Consider the following 7,522-nt stretch of genomic DNA (forward strand, 5'->3'; position numbering starts at 1 on the left):
TCGCTCCTCTCTCTCCCCTTGCTCCTCACTCTCCCTCTCGCTCCTCTCTCTCTCCCTCGCTCCTCTCTCTCTCCCTCGCTCCTCTCTCTCTCCCTCATTCCTCTCTCTCTCCTTGTTCCTCTCTCTCCCCTCGCTCCTCTCTCTCTCCTCGCTCCTCTCTCCCCCTCGCTCCTCTCTCCCTCGCTCCTCTCTCCCCCCCTCGCTCCTCTCTCCCCCCTTTCTCCCCCAAGCTCCTCTCTCTCCCCTTGCTCCTCTCTCTCCCTCTCGCTCCTCTCTCTCTTCCTCGCTCCTCTCTCTCTCCCTCGCTCTTCTCTCTCTCGCTCCTCGCTCCTCTCTCTCTCCCTCATTCCTCTCTCTCTCCTTGCTCCTCTCTCTCCCCCTCGCTCCTCTCTCTCCCTCGCTCCTCTCTCTCTCCTCGCTCCTCTCTCCCCCCTCGCTCCTCTCTCCCTCCTCTCTCCCCCCTCACTCCTCTCTCTCCCCTCACTCCTCTCTCTCTCTCTCTCTTCACTCCTCTCTCCCACTTGCTCTTCTCTCTCCCCTCGCTCCTCTCTCTCTCCCTCGCTCCTCTCTCTCTCCTCGCTCCTCTCTCTCCCCCTCATTCCTCTCTCTCCCCTCGCTCCTCTCTCGCTCTCCCCTCGCTCCTCTCTCCCCTTGCTCCTCTCTCTCCCCTCGCTCCTCTCTCTCCCGCTCGCTCCTCTCTCCCCCCTCGCTCCTCTCTCTCCCCCTCATTCCTCTCTCTCCCCTCGCTCCTCTCTCTCTCTCCCCTCGCTCCTCTCTCCCCCTCGCTCCTCTCTCTCCCCCCTCGCTCCTCTCTCTCCCCCTCGCTCCTCTCTCTCCCCCCTCGCTCCTCTCTCTCCCCCCTCACTCCTCTCGCTCTCCCCTCGCTCCTCTCTCTCTCTCCTCAATCCTCTCTCTCCCCCTCGCTCCTCTCTCCCCCTCACGCCTTTCTCTCCCCTCGCTCCTCTCTCCCCCCTCGCTCCTCTCTCTCTCCTTCATTCCTCTCTCTCTCCTTGCTCCTCTCTCTCCCCTCGCTCCGCTCTCTCTCTCCTCGCTCCTCTCTCCCCCTCACTCCTCTCTCTCTCCTCGCTCCTCTCTCCCCCCTCGCTCCTCTCTTCCCCCCTCGCTCCTCTCTCTCCCCTCACTCCTCTCTCTCTCTCTCCTCGCTCTCTCTTCGCTCCTCTCTCCCGCTTGCTCCTCTCTCTCCCCTCGCTCCACTCTCTCTCCCCTCGCTCCTATCTCTCTCTCCTCGCTCCTCTATCTCCCCCTCATTCCTCTCTCTTGCCTCGCTCCTCTCTCTCTCTCGCCTCGCTCCTCTCTCCCCCTTGCTCCTCTCTCTCCCCTCGCTCCTCTCCCTCTCTCTCCTTGCTCCTCTCGCTCCCTCACTCCTCTCTCTCCCCCTCGCTCCTCTCTCTCTCTCCTCGCTCCTCTCTCTCTCCTCGCTCCTCTCTCCCCCTCGCTCCTCTCTCCCCCTCGCTCCTCTCTCTCCCTCACTCCTCTCTCTCCCCCCTCGCTCCTCTCTCTCCCCCTCGCTCCTCTCTTCCCCCTCGCTCCTCTCTCTCCCCCCTCGCTCCTCTCTCTACCCCCTCGCTCCTCTCGCTCTCCCCTCGCTCCTCGCTCTCCCCTCGCTCCTCTCTCTCTCCTCAATCCTCTCTCTCCCCCTCGCTCCTTTCTCTCCCTCGCTCCTCTCTCGCCTCGCTCCTCTCTCCCCTCGTTCCTCTCTCTCTCTCCTCACTCCTCTCTCCCCCTCATTCCACTCTCTCTTCCTCGCTCTTTGCTCTCCCCCTCACTCATCTGCCCCCTCGCTCCTCTCTCTCTCTCCTCGCTCCTCTCTCTCTCCTCGCTCCTCTCTCCCCCTCGCTCCTCTCTCCCCCTCGCTCCTCTCTCTCCCTCGCTCCTCTCTCTCCCCCCTCGCTCCTCTCTCTCCCCCTCGCTCCTCTCTTCCCCCTCGCTCCTCTCTCTCCCCCCTCGCTCCTCTCTCTCCCCCCTCGCTCCTCTCGCTCTCCCCTCGCTCCTCGCTCTCCCCTCGCTCCTCTCTCTCTCCTCAATCCTCTCTCTCCCCCTCGCTCCTTTCTCTCCCTCGCTCCTCTCTCGCCTCGCTCCTCTCTCCCCTCGTTCCTCTCTCTCTCTCCTCACTCCTCTCTCCCCCTCATTCCACTCGCTCTTTGCTCTCCCCCTCACTCATCTGCCCCCTCGCTCCTCTCTCTCTCTCCTCACTCCTCTCTCCCCCTCATTCCTCTCTCCCCTTGCTCTTCGCTCTCCCCCCTGACTCCTCTCTCTCCCCCATCGCTCCTCTCTCCTCCCTCACTCCTCTCTCTCCCCACTCCTCTCTCTCTCTCTCTCTTCACTCCTCTCTCCCACTTGCTCTTCTCTCTCCCCTCGCTCCTCTCTCTCTCCCTCGCTCCTCTCTCTCTCCTCGCTCCTCTCTCTCCCCCTCATTCCTCTCTCTCCCCTCGCTCCTCTCTCGCTCTCCCCTCGCTCCTCTCTCCCCTTGCTCCTCTCTCTCCCCTCGCTCCTCTCTCTCCCGCTCGCTCCTCTCTCCCCCCTCGCTCCTCTCTCTCCCCCTCATTCCTCTCTCTCCCCTCGCTCCTCTCTCTCTCTCCCCTCGCTCCTCTCTCCCCCTCGCTCCTCTCTCTCCCCCCTCGCTCCTCTCTCTCCCCCTCGCTCCTCTCTCTCCCCCCTCGCTCCTCTCTCTCCCCCCTCACTCCTCTCGCTCTCCCCTCGCTCCTCTCTCTCTCTCCTCAATCCTCTCTCTCCCCCTCACGCCTTTCTCTCCCCTTGCTCCTCTCTCCCCCCTCGCTCCTCTCTCTCTCCTTCATTCCTCTCTCTCTCCTTGCTCCTCTCTCTCCCCTCGCTCCGCTCTCTCTCTCCTCGCTCCTCTCTCCCCCTCACTCCTCTCTCTCTCCTCGCTCCTCTCTCCCCCCTCGCTCCTCTCTTCCCCCCTCGCTCCTCTCTCTCCCCTCACTCCTCTCTCTCTCTCCTCGCTCTCTCTTCGCTCCTCTCTCCCGCTTGATCCTCTCTCTCCCCTCGCACCACTCTCTCTCCCCTCGCTCCTATCTCTCTCTCCTCGCTCCTCTATCTCCCCCTCATTCCTCTCTCTTGCCTCGCTCCTCTCTCTCTCTCGCCTCGCTCCTCTCTCCCCCTTGCTCCTCTCTCTCCCCTCGCTCCTCTCCCTCTCTCTCCTTGCTCCTCTCGATCCCTCACTCCTCTCTCTCCCCCTCGCTCCTCTCTCTCTCTCCTCGCTCCTCTCTCTCTCCTCGCTCCTGTCTCCCCCTCGCTCCTCTCTCCCCCTGCCCTCTCTCTCCCTCGCTCCTCTCTCTCCCCCCCTCGCTCCTCTCTCTCCCCCTCGCTCCTCTCTTCCCCCTCGCTCCGCTCTCTCCCCCCTCGCTCCTCTCTCTCCCCCCTCGCTCCTCTCGCTCTCCCCTCGCTCCTCGCTCTCCCCTCGCTCCTCTCTCTCTCCTCAATCCTCTCTCTCCCCCTCGCTCCTTTCTCTCCCTCGCTCCTCTCTCGCCTCGCTACTCTCTCCCCTCGTTCCTCTCTCTCTCTCCTCACTCCTCTCTCCCCCTCATTCCACTCTCTCTTCCTCGCTCTTTGCTCTCCCCCTCACTCATCTGCCCACTCGCTCCTCTCTCTCTCTCCTCGCTCCTCTCTCTCTCCTCGCTCCTCTCTCCCCCTCGCTCCTCTCTCCCCCTCGCTCCTCTCTCTCCCTCGCTCCTCTCTCCCCCCTCGCTCCTCTCTCTCCCCCCTCGCTCCTCTCTTCCCCCTCGCTCCTCTCTCTCCCCCCTCGCTCCTCTCTCTCCCCCCTCGCTCCTCTCGCTCTCCCCTCGCTCCTCGCTCTCCCTCGCTCCTCTCTCTCTCCTCAATCCTCTCTCTCCCCCTCGCTCCTTTCTCTCCTCGCTCCTCTCTCGCCTCGCTCCTCTCTCCCCTCGTTCCTCTCTCTCTCTCCTCACTCCTCTCTCCCCCTCATTCCACTCGCTCTTTGCTCTCCCCCTCACTCATCTGCCCCCTCGCTCCTCTCTCTCTCTCCTCACTCCTCTCTCCCCCTCATTCCTCTCTCCCCTTGCTCTTCGCTCTCCCCCCTGACTCCTCTCTCTCCCCCATCGCTCCTCTCTCCTCCCTCGCTCCTCTCTCTCCCTCGCTCCTCTCTCTCTCTCTCGCCTTGCTCTCTCTTCTCCCTCTCTCCCTCTTGCTCCTCTCTCTCCCCTCGCTCCTCTCTCTCTCCCCTCGCTCCTCTCTCTCTCTCCTCGCACCTCTCTCTCCCCTCATTCCTTTCGCTCCCCTCGCTCCTCTCTCTCTCTCCCCTCGCTCCTCTCTCCCCTTGCTCCTCTCTCTCCCCTCGCTCCTCTCTCTCTCTCTCCTTGCTCCTCTCGGTCCCTCACTCCTCTCTCTCCCCCTCGCTCCTCTCTCTCTCTCTCTCCTCTATCTCTCCTCACTCCTCTCTCCCCTCGCTCCTCTCTCCCCTCGCTCCTCTCTCTCACCCCTCGCTCCTCTCTCTCCCCCTCGCTCTTCTCTCCCTCCCTCACTCCTCTCTCTCCCCCCTCGCTCCTCTCTCTCCCCCTTCGCTCCTCTCGCTCTCCCTTTGCTCCTCTCTCTCTCTCTCCTCAATCCTCTCTCTCCCCCTCGCTCCTCTCTCCCCTCGCTCCTTTTCTCCCCTCGCTCCTCTCTCTCTCGCCTCGCTCCTCTCTCCCTCGTTCCTCTCTCTCTCCTCACTCCTCTCTCCCCCTCGCTCCTCTCTCTCTCTCCTCACTCCTCTCTCTCACTGCGCGCTCCTCTCGCTCCCTCGCTCCACTCGCTCCCTCGCTCCTCTCTCTCCCTCGCTCCTCTCTCTCTCCTCTGCTCCTCTCTCTCTCCTCGTTCCTCTCGCTCCCTCGCTCCTCTCTCTCCCCCTCGCTCCTCTCTCTCCCTCGCTCCTCTCTCTCTCCCTCGCTCCTCTCTCTCTCCCTCATTCCTCTCTCTCTCCTTGTTCCTCTCTCTCCCCTCGCTCCTCTCTCTCTCCTCGCTCCTCTCTCCCCCTCGCTCCTCTCTCCCTCGCTCCTCTCTCCCCCCTCGCTCCTCTCTCCCCCCTTTCTCCCCCTCGCTCCTCTCTCTCCCCTTGCTCCTCTCTCTCCCTCTCGCTCCTCTCTCTCTTCCTCGCTCCTCTCTCTCTCCCTCGCTCTTCTCTCTCTCGCTCCTCGCTCCTCTCTCTCTCCCTCATTCCTCTCTCTCTCCTTGCTCCTCTCTCTCCCCCTCGCTCCTCTCTCTCCCTCGCTCCTCTCTCTCTCCTCGCTCCTCTCTCCCCCCTCGCTCCTCTCTCCCTCCTCTCTCCCCCCTCACTCCTCTCTCTCCCCTCACTCCTCTCTCTCTCTCTCTTCGCTCCTCTCTCCCACTTGCTCCTCTCTCTCCCCTCGCTCCTCTCTCTCTCCCTCGCTCCTCTCTCTCTCCTCGCTCCTCTCTCTCCCCCTCATTCCTCTCTCTCCCCTCGCTCCTCTCTCGCTCTCCCCTCGCTCCTCTCTCCCCTTGCTCCTCTCTCTCCCCTCGCTCCTCTCTCTCCCGCTCGCTCCTCTCTCCCCCCTTGCTCCTCTCTCTCCCCCTCATTCCTCTCTCTCCCCTCGCTCCTCTCTCTCTCTCCCCTCGCTCCTCTCTCCCCCTCGCTCCTCTCTCTCCCCCCTCGCTCCTCTCTCTCCCCCTCGCTCCTCTCTCTCCCCCCTCGCTCCTCTCTCTCCCCCCTCACTCCTCTCGCTCTCCCCTCGCTCCTCTCTCTCTCTCCTCAATCCTCTCTCTCCCCCTCGCTCCTCTCTCCCCCTCACGCCTTTCTCTCCCCTCGCTCCTCTCTCCCCCCTCGCTCCTCTCTCTCTCCTTCATTCCTCTCTCTCTCCTTGCTCCTCTCTCTCCCCTCGCTCCGCTCTCTCTCTCCTCGCTCCTCTCTCCCCCTCACTCCTCTCTCTCTCCTCGCTCCTCTCTCCCCCCTCGCTCCTCTCTTCCCCCCTCGCTCCTCTCTCTCCCCTCACTCCTCTCTCTCTCTCTCCTCGCTCTCTCTTCGCTCCTCTCTCCCGCTTGCTCCTCTCTCTCCCCTCGCTCCACTCTCTCTCCCCTCGCTCCTATCTCTCTCTCCTCGCTCCTCTATCTCCCCCTCATTCCTCTCTCTTGCCTCGCTCCTCTCTCTCTCTCGCCTCGCTCCTCTCTCCCCCTTGCTCCTCTCTCTCCCCTCGCTCCTCTCCCTCTCTCTCCTTGCTCCTCTCGCTCCCTCACTCCTCTCTCTCCCCCTCGCTCCTCTCTCTCTCTCCTCGCTCCTCTCTCTCTCTCCTCGCTCCTCTCTCCCCCTCGCTCCTCTCTCCCCCTCGCTCCTCTCTCTCCCTCGCTCCTCTCTCTCCCCCATCGCTCCTCTCTCTCCCCCTCGCTCCTCTCTTCCCCCTCGCTCCTCTCTCTCCCCCCTCGCTCCTCTCTCTCCCCCCTCGCTCCTCTCGCTCTCCCCTCGCTCCTCGCTCTCCCCTCGCTCCTCTCTCTCTCCTCAATCCTCTCTCTCCCCCTCGCTCCTTTCTCTCCCTCGCTCCTCTCTCGCCTCGCTCCTCTCTCCCCTCGTTCCTCTCTCTCTCTCCTCACTCCTCTCTCCCCCTCATTCCACTCTCTCTTCCTCGCTCTTTGCTCTCCCCCTCACTCATCTGCCCCCTCGCTCCTCTCTCTCTCTCCTCACTCCTCTCTCCCCCTCATTCCTCTCTCCCCTCGCTCTTCGCTCTCCCCCCTGACTCCTCTCTCTCCCCCATCGCTCCTCTCTCCTCCCTCGCTCCTCTCTCTCCCCTCGCTCCTCTCTCTCTCTCTCGCCTTGCTCTCTCTTCTCCCCTCTCTCCCTCTTGCTCCTCTCTCTCCCCTCGCTCCTCTCTCTCTCCCCTCGCTCCTCTCTCTCTCTGCTCGCACCTCTCTCTCCCCCTCATTCCTTTCGCTCCCCTCGCTCCTCTCTCTCTCTCCCCTCGCTCCTCTCTCTCTCTCTCCTTGCTCCTCTCGGTCCCTCACTCCTCTCTCTCCCCCTCGCTCCTCTCTCTCTCTCTCTCCTCTATCTCTCCTCACTCCTCTCTCCCCCTCGCTCCTCTCTCCCCTCGCTCCTCTCTCTCACCCCTCGCTCCTCTCTCTCCCCCTCGCTCTTCTCTCCCTCCTCACTCCTCTCTCTCCCCCCTCGCTCCTCTCTCTCCCCCTTCGCTCCTCTCGCTCTCCCTTTGCTCCTCTCTCTCTCTCTCCTCAATCCTCTCTCTCCCCCTCGCTCCTCTCTCCCCCTCGCTCCTTTTTCTCCCCTCGCTCCTCTCTCTCTCGCCTCGCTCCTCTCTCCCCTCGTTCCTCTCTCTCTCCTCACTCCTCTCTCCCCCTCGTTCCTCTCTCTCTTTCTCGCTCTTCGCTCTCCCCCTCACTCATCTCTCCCCCTCGCTCCTCTCTCTCCTCACTCCTCTATCCCCCTCATTCCTCTCTCTCCCCTCGCTCTTCGCTCTCCCCTCTTACTCCTCTCTCTCCCCCCTCGCTCATCTCTCCCCCTCGTTCCTCTCTCCCCCTTGCTCCTCTC

The sequence above is a fragment of the Pristiophorus japonicus genome, chromosome 11 (genome assembly GCF_044704955.1).
Source record: "Pristiophorus japonicus isolate sPriJap1 chromosome 11, sPriJap1.hap1, whole genome shotgun sequence".
Lineage (NCBI taxonomy): Eukaryota > Metazoa > Chordata > Chondrichthyes > Pristiophoridae > Pristiophorus > Pristiophorus japonicus.